This window comes from Pelobates fuscus, chromosome 2 (genome assembly GCF_036172605.1).
Source record: "Pelobates fuscus isolate aPelFus1 chromosome 2, aPelFus1.pri, whole genome shotgun sequence".
Lineage (NCBI taxonomy): Eukaryota > Metazoa > Chordata > Amphibia > Anura > Pelobatidae > Pelobates > Pelobates fuscus.
In genome coordinates, this window is record NC_086318.1 from 77623666 (window position 1) to 77638984 (window position 15319).

At 40.3% G+C, this 15319-nt stretch overlaps 1 protein-coding gene across 2 annotated transcripts in view; it reads left to right on the plus strand.

The window, feature by feature from the left end:
- Positions 1-6902: 6902 nt before the first annotated feature.
- TFDP2 (transcription factor Dp-2) overlaps positions 6903-15319 on the plus strand; it is a 52174-nt gene continuing 43757 nt past the window's right edge. Inside the window, exon 1 of one of the 2 annotated variants that reach the window (XM_063440928.1) lies at positions 6903-6924. The gene's annotated coding sequence lies outside the window, so the exon portion shown is untranslated. Of the gene's footprint in view, positions 6925-7571; positions 7663-15319 lie in introns of those variants that run through there. The other variant, XM_063440927.1, reaches the window with a different exon arrangement.

A 15319-nucleotide genomic window follows, 5' to 3' on the forward strand; every position in this document is an offset into this window, starting at 1 on the left:
ATCTTCCCCAAGCCTAAAATCCTTTAAGAGATCCCTCTCTACATATCTCAAAACAGAATGCACGTGTCATGGTTGATTATATATTTCCTACCTGTTCTATGTTACATTTTGTATATATTGTGTATTAATATTGGTTTTATATTTGATTGTACCCTAATGTAACAATGCAATGATTTGTGGACCCAGGACATACTTGAAAACGAGAGAAATCTCAATGTATCCTTCCTGGCAAAATATTTTATAAATAAATATAGAGATCTAAATCGTTCACATTTTGGTATGTGGCTATTAAACCCCAACCACTACATTCACTTCTATCCATAACACGGTGACATAAAATGGTGGCTCTATCCTATAGAACACAATCAAGTATGGGGTTAAAACAGTCAAGTTTTCACATTTTATGATTTTCCTAATAAAATTGTTTAGTATTTCCATAATATTGCAATGTCTAATATTATAGAAATTTTTAGAATCTTGTATTTTATTGATATATTTCATCTTGTATAAAAAACTAAAAGCAAATGTGACACCATAATATAGATAAGGAAGATAAGCAAAGAATGAGAATGTAAAGGCATAGTTTACCTCGGTCGCTACAAACAAATACTGGCCCAGTCTGTACTTTGAACGCTCTGCCTGAGGAGCTGTGCAGTACTATTGTCAGAGGGATATTATATGTTTTGTTTTGTTTTTAATTATTTTTTTATTTATTATTTATTTATTTTATTTTATATTCTTTATTTTTGTTGTGCAATATGGGTTAGAAACATGCCTGTTATGCCACGACAGCAGTCACAGGTTCATCAACGCAAACATTGTCATGACAGGATTGAGCTGCACATTTTTATAGGTAGATAGGACAAATAGGTGAGTACATGCGATCGTTGTTAAAAGTATGCAATTTGTTATAAGTTAGGCTTCTTAATATGCGATGTTGCTCTATGCTTGGCACACTTTAGTAAACATTAGATTTAAGGGAAACAAGCTTAATCTAGTTATGGGGTTCAAACATCAGAAATACAGTTTAGTTTGAAAAATCATGAGTATGACGTGAACGAGTAGATCATTATGTATAGAGAAGAAGTTAAACAAGCCGGGTATGTCTACATCTCCCGTGTGGCATGTCTTGCAGGCACGACTATATGGAGATAGGCATAGGGTGCGCAGAACAAGGTTAGAAAACACAGGTACATGTGTGTCTTAACTGCATCGTGCAGTATGGGATAGAGGCATTCACTCGGCATCAAAGGAAGATGTCACCACACTACAAGCTGTTAGTACGGCATTCTCACAAGATAGTATCCCCGTCTCGCTTTGCACACATTCGTAACAGTGGAGCTTACATTAATGCTTGTACTATTTTTAGCTATTGAATTAAGACATGTTCAACCTAGCTTAATGGCATGCACTAGCTGTGAATCATAAAGTATGTGCTAAATAAGTGAGCATTAATATGTCAAGAGCAGGAGAGATAACAGTTATACATAGACATATCAGGCAGGCGTGGGCACCCAGTGGTGGTTCTTGCAGGTATCAAACCTGGATGGTTGCAAAGGGGGCTGGGTTGCGTCCATTGTGACCAGGGAGGGAGTGAGGTAAATAGCCCGTTATCAGGCTATCAGTGCTTAACGTCCCAGTGGGCCGTTCAGCCGATGCCCCGTGGAGGGAGGCCGCCGCCGCTTGGTAGCCAGAGTCCAGTAAGCCTCTCGCCCACGGTCCCTCGGTTCAGGGTGATGAGTACCTTGTCCGCCTCTGTTCTACGCCGAGAGTCAGCGATTTGAGGACGGGGCGATGTCGCAGATGCTGAGATCCGCAAGAGAATATGTGGCTTTGTCTGTCTCTCGGGTGTTGTGGTGAGGCGTACCTTTCGCGACTGACCTGTTCGTCCCGGTCGGTTGTTGGGTGCATGCAGGGTAAGTGCCTCCTTGTGTTTTCCTCAGCGTGTATGGCATCCTTTTGGGTGGTGCCATGGAGACAGGAGGATTTTCCCTGTGAGGCGCCATCTTGGGGTCCCGTCAGGAAGGGGACTAGCTCGCTTGTGGCTGGGTTGCTGGGGATCGACCCTCCATGGTCGAGTGTTTTCTTTGGCTCTTCAGCTTTGCCCAAAAGGCCTCAAAAATGGCATTCAGCCTGGCCGAGTAGTCTGTCCCTGCTGTATCGCGCTCCCCAGTGCACGTGGCGTCCGCCATTGTGTTTTTTGGTATGGCTGGGTGCTGTTCTTGCGGGCGTGCAGTGTGCTTTTGTTTCGGCCCGATTGCTTTAGTGTGGTGGACCGGGATTACCCCTGCCGGTCCTGGGGGGGGGGGGGGAGGGGAGGGGGGTTAGGCTGGTTTTCATTATCTTAGCTCCCACGGTGCTGTGTTGGAGAGAGCGGACGTCTCTCCCCGCCGCCATTTCCCGCAGGCCGCCAATAGCTTTTTTTGAGGTTACGGTCGTTGAGGTAATTTAGGTTTAGTATCAGACTGCTTGCCAAGGTGTCCCCTTCTTGGTAGATGCGCCTTGGTGTTATTTCGGAGTTTGATTAGGGTCGTTATGTGGAGTTTGTAGCGTGTGTGGCAGGAGCACACTCTGTGTGCGACCGTTCAGATTGCTGGTCAGGCCCGCCCCTGGGATATTATATGTTGATAGAACACAGTGTGATACACATTTAGAAACTTTAATAATAAATTTGAATATGCTGGGGGGTAAATAATAATAGGTAGATGGTTCGTGTCATGTATTTTCCACAATTAATTTGTATGATTTCACCGTTCCCGAATAAAATAAATTACTATGAGAATAACCGCCGTCAATTCGTTTTTAGCCTTATTGTAAACAAATCACCCAATTTCCTCAAGCAAGATGAGTTAATGGACATATTTAGAGCTTGATACTACTTTGAGATACTGAATTAAATCCCTAGGGTGAATCATTAGGTTAGGGGCCATGAAGCTTCCAGATGTTTCTGAAGTATAGGAACACTGCTGCATACTTACCGACAGTCCTGAGTTTGTCAGAACAGTCCAGATTTGTGGCTCATGTCCTGCTATCCTGGGTTTGTTCCCTGGAGACCTGCTTCTGTGGAGACAAATAATGTCCCCTGTAAGTGTGACATGAGCATGTCATTAGACTGCAATTAGGGCAATCAGCTCATGCAAGAACGCTTCAACAGCACACTGGCAACAAGCATGTCGGAGAGCTGCTTGCTAGTGCATTTCCTGCTGTGCATCTCTACAGTGCCATCTTAAGAGCATTATAGGCCCCCAGCAAAGCGATGCACTAGGGTCCTGTCTACACAACCACTCACAGGAATAAAAAATCAAAATTATCGATAAAATTAAGCTTATATTTATTGGTACCTCCAACAAATGCAATACTTACATATAATACATACACACAGAGCCTGCTGAATACATACACACATAGACTTCTGAATACACACAGACAGACTGCTGAGTACGCACCTACAGACTGCCGAATACACAGACTGCCGAGTACACACACAGACAGGCTGCTGAATACATACACAGACTGCTGAATACATATACACAAACAGTTGAATAAACTCACACACAGTCTGCTGAGTACACACACACAGACTTCTAAATACACAGACTGCAGTGAGGGATGCAGTGTGTGTGAGGATGCAATGTGTGTGACGGTGCAGTGTGTGTGTGAAGGGGTGCAGTGTGTGAGGGAGTGCAGTGTGTGTGTGTGAGGGGGTGCAGTGTGTGTATGAGCGGGTGTAGTGTGCGTGAAGAGGTGCAGTGTGTGTGTGAGCGGGTGTAGTGTGTGTGAGGTGTGCAGTGTGTGTGTGAGCGGGTGTAGTATATGTGTGTGAGCGGGTGTAGTGTGTGTGTTAGGATTCAATGTGTGTGATATGGTGGGGTGCAATGTGTGTCTGTAAGGGGGTGCAGTGTGTGTGTGTGAGGGAGTGCAGTGTGTGTGCGAGGGGGTGCAATGTGTGTGTGAGAGTGAAGTATGTGTGTGGGGGGTGCAGTGTGTATGTGTGAGGGGGTGCAGTGTGTTTGAGGATGCAGTGTGTGTGTGTGTGAGAGGGTACAGTGTGTGTGTGAGGGGGTGTAGTGTGTTTGCATTGAGTCTATAGTGTGGTGGGGGGGGGGTTGATAAGGGAGCAAAGTGTATATATTTTTTATTATTTAAGAAAAGGGAAAAAAAGCTTTATGTCCGCCCACTCCCTTCTTCTTTCTGCAGTCCCTGGTGGTCCAATGAGGCGTGTTTACTTCAGCATACAACTCCTCTGGCTTTAGGTTGACTTCACTCTTGAGCTATGTCGGAGTGTTGCCTTGGTAACGGGCGGAAATACTCCACACAGCCTGCTCGCAGGAGGAACGATCTGCCTCCCAGGTCCTCCCTCCTCTCTTCTTCATGAATCCAGATGCCAGTGGGGCAGATCTTTGATCTCCCCACCGGCTGGGAAGGCAGATAATGGGGCCAACTTTGCGTTTGCCGACAGAAGTGATGAAATGATCTCCCCTGGCAGCCTTGGCACATGGGCAATGCCTATGCTTGTGGGGCCAATGGGCAACTGCCCAGCGTGCCCATGCATAAAAACGATCCTGCATCTATGACTGGCTATTGATGTGGTCCCCTTCAATACTTGGGGTTCAAAGAGCTTGGATTGTGAGATCTCTAGAATGTAAGCATATTTAAGCAGGGCCCTCTACACCCTCTGATCATGTGTGTCAGACTTGTCTTGTTGCAAATACTTGTCTTTTAGTCCACCCATTGTACAGCGCTGCGGAATTTGTTGGTGCTTTATAAATAATCATTATTGTAATTTCCTTAGAGTTGCGTCAGGAGTGAATTAGCCTAGACTAGTAACTAAAGTGTCAAAGGCATGTCATTGCTGATATCTTGGGTTTGAAGCAGGCAAAAAGGCCAGCCTGGGTTAAGCAACAGGTTCTTATCTGCACTTACAGTTGTTAGTGTATATTTTAACATGGTTCGGGGAGAAAACAGGGTGTTTTGCTTTGCAAAATAAATTAAACAGAAGTACATTTAATATTTATATTAATCCTAGATATTAAATGAACTTCCACTAAATAATGTTTTTTAATAAACAATTACTGTCCTAGCAGTGTTTATTGACTGCTTGTTTCTCGTAAATCTCATGTAAAGTAGATATTCCCAGAAGCTTCTGACTCTCTGATACTTATTTACTAAACAGTGAATTTCAGTGAACGGAAAACTGTATCATAAAATTTAAGCGAAAAATGTACAATCTGTGAATCTCATTTTCCTAATCAGCTTTTTTTTGTCTATATTTTGCAATTTGTTTTTCAGTTGACTATGGCATGCTGTTCATTTAATGAACCATTGTATTTTCGTAGCGCAAAAAAAAACAAAAAAAAACTGGATTTTTCGAGAGGTTAGACTGTGCATTTCTAATTGATCTTTTTACATATATGGGAACAAAGAATTCCTTATGATGTAAAATAGCTAAGGTTGCCAAATCCGCCCATTTCTTTGGAAACACCACTTTGTAAGGTTAATAGACATGTAGTATGCTGCCTTGCAGTATGCAGAATTCATATGCTGATTTATACTTACGGCTTAGCAGGATTCTTCATGTAAAAGTGATTTGTGTGTAGAAAAACATGGTGGATGTGGCAACCCTAACTGCAGAAGTTGAAAAATGGGGATACAACATGGGTGTCAAAAGGTAGATCCCAACTACAACTCCCATTATGCTTTGCGTGCCTTTGGAATGTTTTAAAATGACAATGCATCATGGAAACTGTAGATCTACAACATCTACATTTTGGGTACCCCGGTGTAGAACATAGAGGTCAAGCAAATCTACTAATACCAAGCCAGAATATTAGACACTTCAAGATATACATTGTAGTGAGAATATGGGTGTCTAGGCCCAGGCTTAGAATCTGGACCTCCCTCACGATAATGTCAGCAGTTATATGAGTGCCACTTGAGACCTAGATCAGTGATTCTTCTTCCACAATACTTCTGGATTAGTAGCACTTTAGCAGTGACTAGCGGAACTCCAAGTACGCTGTAGTGCTATGATTGCACTTGCACCCCCTTTTAAGGAGTTAACCAATTTTTAAGGGTTTCAACTTCTTACGTGGCGTTTGCTGGGCACCGCTCTCTACTCCACAATATCCGTTAGAAAGCTAGAAGCTCCTGTTAAGGAGTTTCCTTTAGCTATCCTAAGCTAAGCTCAACTAGTTCACTGTTTAAGAGCATAAGCTGATCTCACAAAGCTTATTATCTAGGCCTTGCACCCCAGGGCTTAGCTCAGACCAAACTTCCGACTGCGGGTGTGGAAAGGAAGGAAAAACATTCTGAACTGGTTTGACTGCTTTCAATGGGAGGTACCAATTAACTCTTGCCATGAGAACCCAAGCTGTACTGGTCAATGTGCTTGGAGCATTCGTTTAAGTTCAGAAGAGAAAGAGCTCCATCGTCCCATACAAACACCACCAGACAAACCTCAATGTAATACGGACATAAAATCTATCCAATCACACATTGGGAACTTTGTCAATTTCTTTAATCAGCCCCTGAATAGCTCTAGTATAGGGCTACCTCATGTCCACATTTCAAGTGACCCAGTAATGAGGTAGAAATACCAAAACGAAAATTTCAAACAGCACAGTCACTTGCAGAATTTTCACATAAATTATTTCTTTTTTTTTTTTTCCCTCCCTTGGTTTCCCTCGTTTGTTTTAAAATTCACCTTTTTGCATAAGAAAAAGTAGACTAGTCTTTCTTATGCTAAGTATGATCTTTGGCAATCTTTGGCACTGGGCGGAGTGATCCTTGGCAAGCCATAAAACTGAAAAAAAGGGAAAACTGCAGAATTCCTGGACACAGGGAAACGATAAGAAGGCAACTGGATATAGATTGGTGCAAAGAAAAAAAAAGAAACCATAATATATATAAACAAAAAATATAAAGGTAAGTGGCTGGGGGGGAGTAGAATATGTAATAATTATTAAAAGACATTCCATCATAGACATCAATTGCATTCCATGTAAAATACTTAGAAATGTTAAGGGCCAGTATATAAGTAAGTTAAAGTCCAAAATATCATATTTTGCCTCTTACCAATTGTATGTAAAACATCCATTGTCATTGCTGAACTGTATTGGTCATATTATTGTATTTGCCATAAACTGGAAGTTTTGTGAATAAGACTTCATATTTAGAATCGTTTTTACTTGTGACAAACTATCTATGTGCTGATTACTGTACAGTTCACTCCTGCCTAGGGGTGCATTTTTTTTAAATGTATTTTTTATTATTTTATTTTTTTGTGATTAAATAGATTAAAACAGGGAACGAATATTACAATAAAAAAAATAATAATAAAAACACAATTTACCATGAAGCCCCTATAGATGTGTTTCACTGAAGTTGCTTTATACACTGTAGCCCAGTTATATGAACCATTGCAACTGAAATATTAGAACTCAGCAGTGACCATGTACAGTGGAACTTTTAATCAGCTGAAATCCAATAGATTTCTGTCTCCCTGTCAATGTTTTGCTCATTCTAGTCTAGCAGATAGCTGGCTGGATTGCTCGGCGATCGACTATAGATGCCTTCCTCATTCTCAAGTTTTCAGGCTATGGTAACAAAGAGTGGGCATAGTAGTGAGCTGTGAATTGTGAGCCAGTCGTGTCCTGCATCCAGGTGAGTTGCTTTGCACGATGGTGTTCCCCAGATCACCCCCCTTGCACCTCTGCCCCCATGTTCTGTTTATTCCCAGGCTCAGTTCCAGCACAATGTTCTTATTTCCTGCAGCATGCTCCAGTGAAGGGGGAGGGTAAATCTTTGGTTTATTTATTAAAATTCCCTATAATTAGGTTTCTGGACATTATTTTACACTTTTCTCTGAACATTTGTGCAGTTTAAGTGTTTAGTCTAAATTGGGAAGTGAATTAAAATCTGGGTCTGCTTTTAGGTTTAACCACTTTGCTTAAATGAGCATGGTCAGGCAATCTAATATTTAGCAAAAAGTGTTTTTGTATTGTTTATGTGCCTGATTTTATCATGTTTCTGTGCATGGCTGTTGCAGTTTTCAAATTTGTGTTGGTTGTTAGGCAAGTTTTTATTTATTTATTTTTAACAATTTTTTTTGCAAAGTAAAACCATGCTTGTGTTCCATTATGTTGGGTATTATGATAGTCAAAAAAAAACTACAAACAACTTTCGAGAAAAAAAAAGTACCTAATGTTCTTTATTTGATGGGTATTTTTGCAAGATGCATTTGTGGGATATTCCACTTTTTGTGTTGTTTGCAAATGATTTACTGAAACTGTTGTGTACCATTTCTTAATTTTGTAGGTGAGAGAGTTTTATTATAGCCAAATTGCATGCCTGGTATATTTTAACTCTGAGGTCCAGATGCACTCCAGTTGTTGCTCTTAATATTCTAATCATTCATTCATCTGTACTTCCACCCTTGAAAAATCTTTGACTTTCAATTCTACTGAAATGTAAACTTTAGTGCCCATGCTTGCTTGTTCTCTGTATACTTTGTATGTAGGAGGAAATGTGTTGCATCATTGTAACTTGCACATAAATATAAAACCCAAACCCCCAGTTTATAGTTGGCTCTTTTGACCAGGGACCACTTATTTATTTTTATTTTATTTACTTTTTTATTTGTCAGTTTTTTTTCATGTGCTTGTACAACGCTACATGATATGTAGGCGCTATATCCATTATTATAATAGTACTGATTGTAGAGTGATAGTGAGTGCTTGGAGCATGCATTTTGAGAAGTAACATAAACTGTTAACCGAAACATGGCCACAGAGGAACAAGAAGTGTGGCAGTCAAAGGGTTAAGTTGGGGGCAGGGCACCCATTTGTTCTGTGCAGCCTGGTTCCTGGGTCAGACTGTCTCTCTTGGGACCACATGCAGCTCAGTGGGATAGTTATTCTGAAAAGACCCAAGTGTCAGCTGTATGCTAATGAGGCAGAGAGCATTGTCTGTTGCTTAATGGGAGGGAACATTCCACTGGTCTGCTGGAGCAGTCCTACTCTTAGCACTGCTGCACAGTGATAGTAATGGCTGAGGGGGGGGTGGAGTACTGAACATCTGCTAGCATGGGGAGTGTGCACAACAGCTTACCACGCTGCACAGGCCACCAGTGGACAGCTGTATGATGGCATATGCAAATCTGCACCTGAAAAGGCCTTTCTGCATCAGAAAGGCCTGCCTGCCAAATGTGAAACAATCAGCCATATGTCTGTGTATGTGTATTTATCTTTTTATTTTTTTCAATTTTTGTTTAAAAAAAAATAAAATAATTTTATATATAGGTTTGTGGTCGGGGACAAAAGCTGTAATAATGCAATAAGTTGGAGGTGGAGTGCTGCAACAGACGTTCAGGTAGACCTTTAAATAAAGACAGCCCACCAAGGTAGTGATATGAGAAAGAGGGGAGTGGTGGGTGGCATGAATCGAGCGAAGGGTAAGTGGTTTGATTGTGTATAAATAGCCAGGTAACCCCTCCCACAAATCCAGGCCACAGCGTGTGTATGTATATATGTATATATCCTATATATATATATATATATATATATATATATATATATTAAAAATATGCAAGTAGAATAGTCAGAAATTTCCAAGGTGATGGCTTCACATTTAGCCCTTTGTCCTTAAAGTGTTCTTTATACATAAGGCCCAACGTCTTGCATGCCTTTCCTATTGAGAGGAGGCACACAATGGTTTGAAGTCACAATACGCCCCGTTCTTCTGTTACAGGTGGTTAGCTGTAGGTGTGAATCTGGATAAATCTGTGCAGTTCCTGTTTGAGGAAGTTTAAGGAGCCGATGCCCCCAGTGTTTGTTAACGTTAAAAACCAGGGCTGTCAAACCTTGTGATTAGTGAATTAATAAAAACCTAAAGGCATTTATCCATTAAACCGGGATTTGTGGACCTGTTTTAAATAGTTATTGCACGTTTATGGCCGAACAAATTGAGTTGTATGTTTCTTCCAAAAATATTTACAGAATTAGAAATCTGATTGAATCATTGTTCTCATTGTCCCAATTTGTCAGTTAATGAGCAATACAAATGCTATTTTGTTTAAATAGAATACAGATTTGCATTCCACACGTGGGAAGAACCAGATTGTGGTAAATTGCATGTAACTCTATCCACAATTATAAACGAGGCATGTGAAAAGTTACCGTTTGCATTATTGACTAGTGGAAATTGCTGGGAAACCCTACGGAATCTACGTAGGCCAAAATAGTCAGATTGGGAAAAAAAATCATAAGTCGGCACTGTTTTCAGTTAGGCTAATTTTTGCATTATTATTTTGTATTTTTATTTTGCAGTAACCCTTTCTGTGTAAGAGCTGGGGCGGCTTATATTGTGTTGTTCTTTCTCCTTTTATATACATTATTTCTTAATAATATTTCACTAAATCCCCCCACCACCCCAAAAAAGAAAGAACTGCAGTATGAATATCACATGAATCTTGTTGTTTAACGTTCAAATATTTAATATATTTTACAAGTTATAGCAGACACTATAGTCACCTGAACAACTTCTGCTTAAAGGACCACTCTAGTGCCAGGAAAGCATACTCGTTTTCCTGGCACTAGAGTGCCCTGAGGGTGCCCCCACCCTCAGGGACCCCCTCCCACCCGGCTCTGGAAAGGGGAAAGGGGTTAAATCTTACCTTTTTCCAGCGCTGGGCGGAGAGATCTCCTCCTGCTCTCCTCCTCCGATCCTCCTCTTCTACTCCCCGTCGGCTGAATGCGCACGCGCGTCAAGAGCTGCGCGCGCATTCAGCCGGTCACATAGGAAAGCATTCATAATGCTTTCCTATGGACGCTGGCGTGCTCTCACTGTGAAAATCACAGTGAGAAGCACACAAGCGCCTCTAGCGGCTGTCAATGAGACAGCCACTAGAGGACATAGGGGGAAGGCTTAACCCATTCATAAACATAGCAGTTTCTCTGAAACTGCTATGTTTATGAAAAAATGGGTTAACCCTAGAAGGACCTGGCACCCAGACCACCTCATTAAGCTGAAGTGGTCTGGGTGCCTAGAGTGGTCCTTTAATGAGGTTGTTCAGGTGAGAACTATAGCTCCCTGCAGCCTTTCTCATGTAAACACTGTATTTTATGAGAAAATACAGTGTTTACATTGAACGCTAGGAACACCTCCAGTTGCAGTCACTCAGAGTGAACCGGAGGGACTTCGGAGTTGATGGAGGCATAATATGAGCACAGGGCAGCACTATGCACAGCATCCTGTGATTCAGTATCTCCTCCATCTGCATGCAGACACTGAACTTTCCTCATAGAGATTCATTGATTCAATTAATCTCTATGAGGAGATGCTGATTGGCCAGGGCTCTGTTTGCATCATGCTGGCTCTGCCCCTGATCTGCCTCTTTGTCAGTCTCAGCCAATCCTATGGGGAAACACTGTGATTGGATCAAGCTACCACATGTAAGCAGACTGCTTGTTTTTCTGAGTCTAACCGCATGCAGTTTTACAGCTTCAGGCTTGAATACAGTAGGATTTTTACTATATTTATGGAGGCATGAGGGGCCCAGGGGGGCTAGATGGTGGTGTTAACACTATGTAGGGTCAGGAATACATGTTTGTGTTCCTGACCCTATAGTGATCCTTTAACAAAATTATTGAACTTCCAGCATAATCAAACAATATGCAGAAGACCAAATATTGGTTTTGTATACCATGGGAAAAGGAGTCTATCCATGCAGTGTGATGTCTATATTGCATTTATTATGCATACATGAACTGATCGGTGGAACCCAGTTGGATCTTTCATTGAAAGCCAATTTGCACAGTAGGGCAAACATGACTCTGCTCTTGCAGCAACTTCTGTTGGACTGGAACTGTAAAAGATGTTGGCATGGAAAATGGCGGTTTTCAGGAGAAAATCTCTTTTCTCTCTCCATAGCTGACATGCCATCCGGAAGAAAGACAGGTCTGCTTTCATGGAGCTTATTCACCAAAGAATGAATTTAAAACCCAGTTTTTTGTTTTTTTTGTTTTTTGAAAACCCCAAATTTAGAGCCCAGACAGACTTGTATACAGTGAGAAAATTTGGTTTGGCCGACTTTTTGCCTTTTTTCTATTTGGCCTGGTGGAATTTCTGTACCGAAAACTTAGTTTGGAAATTAATCACGAAAATGGCCCAATCTGTGTACTGTAAAATCTATACATATTCTTATAAAATAAACATTTAGTGACTGTCTCCTTGATATAATTTTTTTGTTTTTTTTCCCCATCTATCATTTTGTTTTCAAATGTTTTTTCATTTGTTTTTTCCTCTCCATGGGTGGAACTTGTGAATGAAACCAAACATGTTCTGCAATTCTTTGACCTGTTTGGTTCATGATTTTGGTTTACTTAGTCTCAGAGTTAATGAATTCAACCATTTAGCCTAAATTCAGAAACTAATCTCCAACTACTGAGTTGGATACATTCTCCTATTTGTCTATTTACAATTTGAATCTTATTAGCATTGTTTTTGCAATTTGATTGTCAATTCACTGTTTATTGAATAAACCTTGATGGCTCTAAACTCTGTGAGAAAAGATGTACCTCCTGATTTGCCAGACCCGCTACGTATAGCATTCTGTGGATCCATCAAACTATGTGTGTGGTTTAAAAAAAAAATAATAAAAAAAAATTATTATATATATATATATATATATATATATATATATATATATATATATATATTTTTTTTTTTTTAATGCGTTTGGCTTTGGAATGCTTTAAAATAAAATATTGGGTCATTTAGCTAATTTGGCAAGTTCATATAAACTGCATAGTAGCCTGTTGGCTTGCCACGTTGTTTCATTCATGTCTTCGCTACAAATCATATAATCTCCAGCTAAACAGAGTTTTATAGGATAACCAGAGCTCCCTTTGAGAGCAATGCCAATAACTTCCTGGTCCCTTAATGCTAAACTTGCAGCTATGTGGCCCTTTACTGTGAAATTTATAAGGGAAGCATGGCTTTGGTGTCCTACTTCTTGCAACACTCAAGATAATTCAGTTTAAGTGCTTCATTAGATGTCACTGAGGCTGTGTGTACTCGGGGCATTCAGCCCATGGAAGAAAATGTCCATGGTGCTCTGTGTGTGGGCTTCCCTGAGTGGAGCTATAGCCAGTGCAGCGGTGAGCCAGCCTGATGCCCCCTTTTTCTGAGCAGACTTGCTCCAACTGCACCAAAAGTAATACAAATTGTTTCCCACGAGCCAACATCGCGTATAAGTGTGCAAACGAACGTCAGGAGAAGTGTTTAGGATTTTTGCAAGAAAGGTAAAGGGTATGTCTGGATCTAAGAGTTAGCAGGTACAATGATACGTAGTGCAGTAACACTGGATCAGAGTTATGGGATTTGTTCACTAAACAACAAATTGTGGTGAATTATAAACTGAATTGCATATTTAGGCCATATTCAATAAAACAATCGCAAAATCGCCTAACATTTTCATTTTACAATTCACAAAATTTCTATGTTTAGTGAATAAGTCCCAAATGAGCTTTATAACATTTTTTATTTTATTTTTATTATATTTGTTTAATTGTTTTTTTTTTTTTTGCTGAAATCAATGAATCCATTCCAATAAAAGTGGCATTAAGAATTTAACCCCTTAAGGACACATGACATGTGTGACATGTCATGATTCCCTTTTATTCCAGAAGTTTGGTCCTTAAGGGGTTAAACATATACAACCTAAGCGGGATTGTGGTAAGGAAGCTGTTTAAATGGCATTCTCTGAGAAGTCTAAAATATACATCACAATTCTTCTGTCAAACATGCAGAACAGAACATTGTAAACCATTACTAATAACTTGATTTGATATAAATGAATACATTGGAGAACTCTTTCTAAACTTTCTGTATTTAGTGTATGCAGCAAACAAACCCACACAGTGTATGCTCCTTCTAAATCCTAGCCAATTGTATGTCTGACCAATGCCACAGCTGTTTTCTTGTGGTTCATTATCGCCCTCTAGAGGGTGTTTGTGTTTATGTTGGTATAGTTTAAAGGAACACCATAGTGTTAGGAATACAAACTTGTGTTCCTTGCACTATAGTGCTAGAGTAGCAGTTTAGGTGTTTGGCCCCCTCAATGTGAAGTTAGAAGGTTTTTAAACTTACCTTTCCTCTATTTTCATTCTGGTCTTGTGCGGCTGGCTCCGCATCCATTGCTGAGATCATCAATCCTGATGATCTCAGCCAATCAACCCAATGCTTTCCCATAGGCAAGCACTGGGAGGCTATTGCGAATGAGTGTGAAAACGACTTGCTGTGCCAATCAGTAGAGATGTATTGAATCAATAGGTGTTTCTATTTATTTATTTTTTGGGGAAAAAGTAGCATTTTTTTTATTAAAAAGCCTGCAGGGACAGGCTTTAGACACCAGCATTCTGGTGACTATAGTGTCCCTTTAACTCCTTTTCAATGTTCTCGCTACCATTGAAAGTTACATGATGGAGAAAAAAAAGACATAATTTCAGTAAAACAATTTGTATACATTTATTATATTTTCCATAAACTGTTCCCTCCTAGAGTGTTGCTAGCTTCAAGAACTCCTCTGGCGTGATATCAATAAAAAAAAAATAACCCTTACAATCCATTTGTGTTGCTATTAGCCAATAATGGTTTATGATGGAATCTTTATTAAATCATTTCCTTTAAGGATATGAGTGTCTGTGGCACCTTTCTTCCAGTGAGCTATGCTAACATTAGAATTCCACTGCATTTACAGCAAATGCAGTTAGGGACTTTCCTAAGACTCCATACCTCACCGATGACTACTTTGACTGTATCTCGCTGTTGACAAAATGTGCCTTATCAATTACCGTGACATTACCTGTGAATATTTTGTAGGACGTTTGGATGTGCATTAAATCTGTTGGTAATATGTACTCTTTAAAGAACAGTAAATTCGTAAACCTTTTTCCATGTTTGCATTAAGGGATGCTCTAAACACCAAAGCCATATTAACTTAATTAAAGGGACACTATAGTCACCAGAACAACTACAGCTTATTGAATTTGTTCTGGTGAGTAGAATCATTACCTTCAGGCTTTTTGCTGTAAACACTGTCTTTTCAGAGAAAATGCAGTATTTACATTACAGCCTAGTGATAACTTAACAGGCCACTCTTCAGATGGCTGTTGGAGATCCTTCCTGGGTCATGGCTGCCTAAAATGCATCCAAATATTCAGTGTCTCCTCCCTTTGCATGCAGACACTGAACTTTACTCATAGAGATTCGTTGATTTAATTCATCTCTATGAGGAGATGCTGATTGGCCAGAGCTGTGT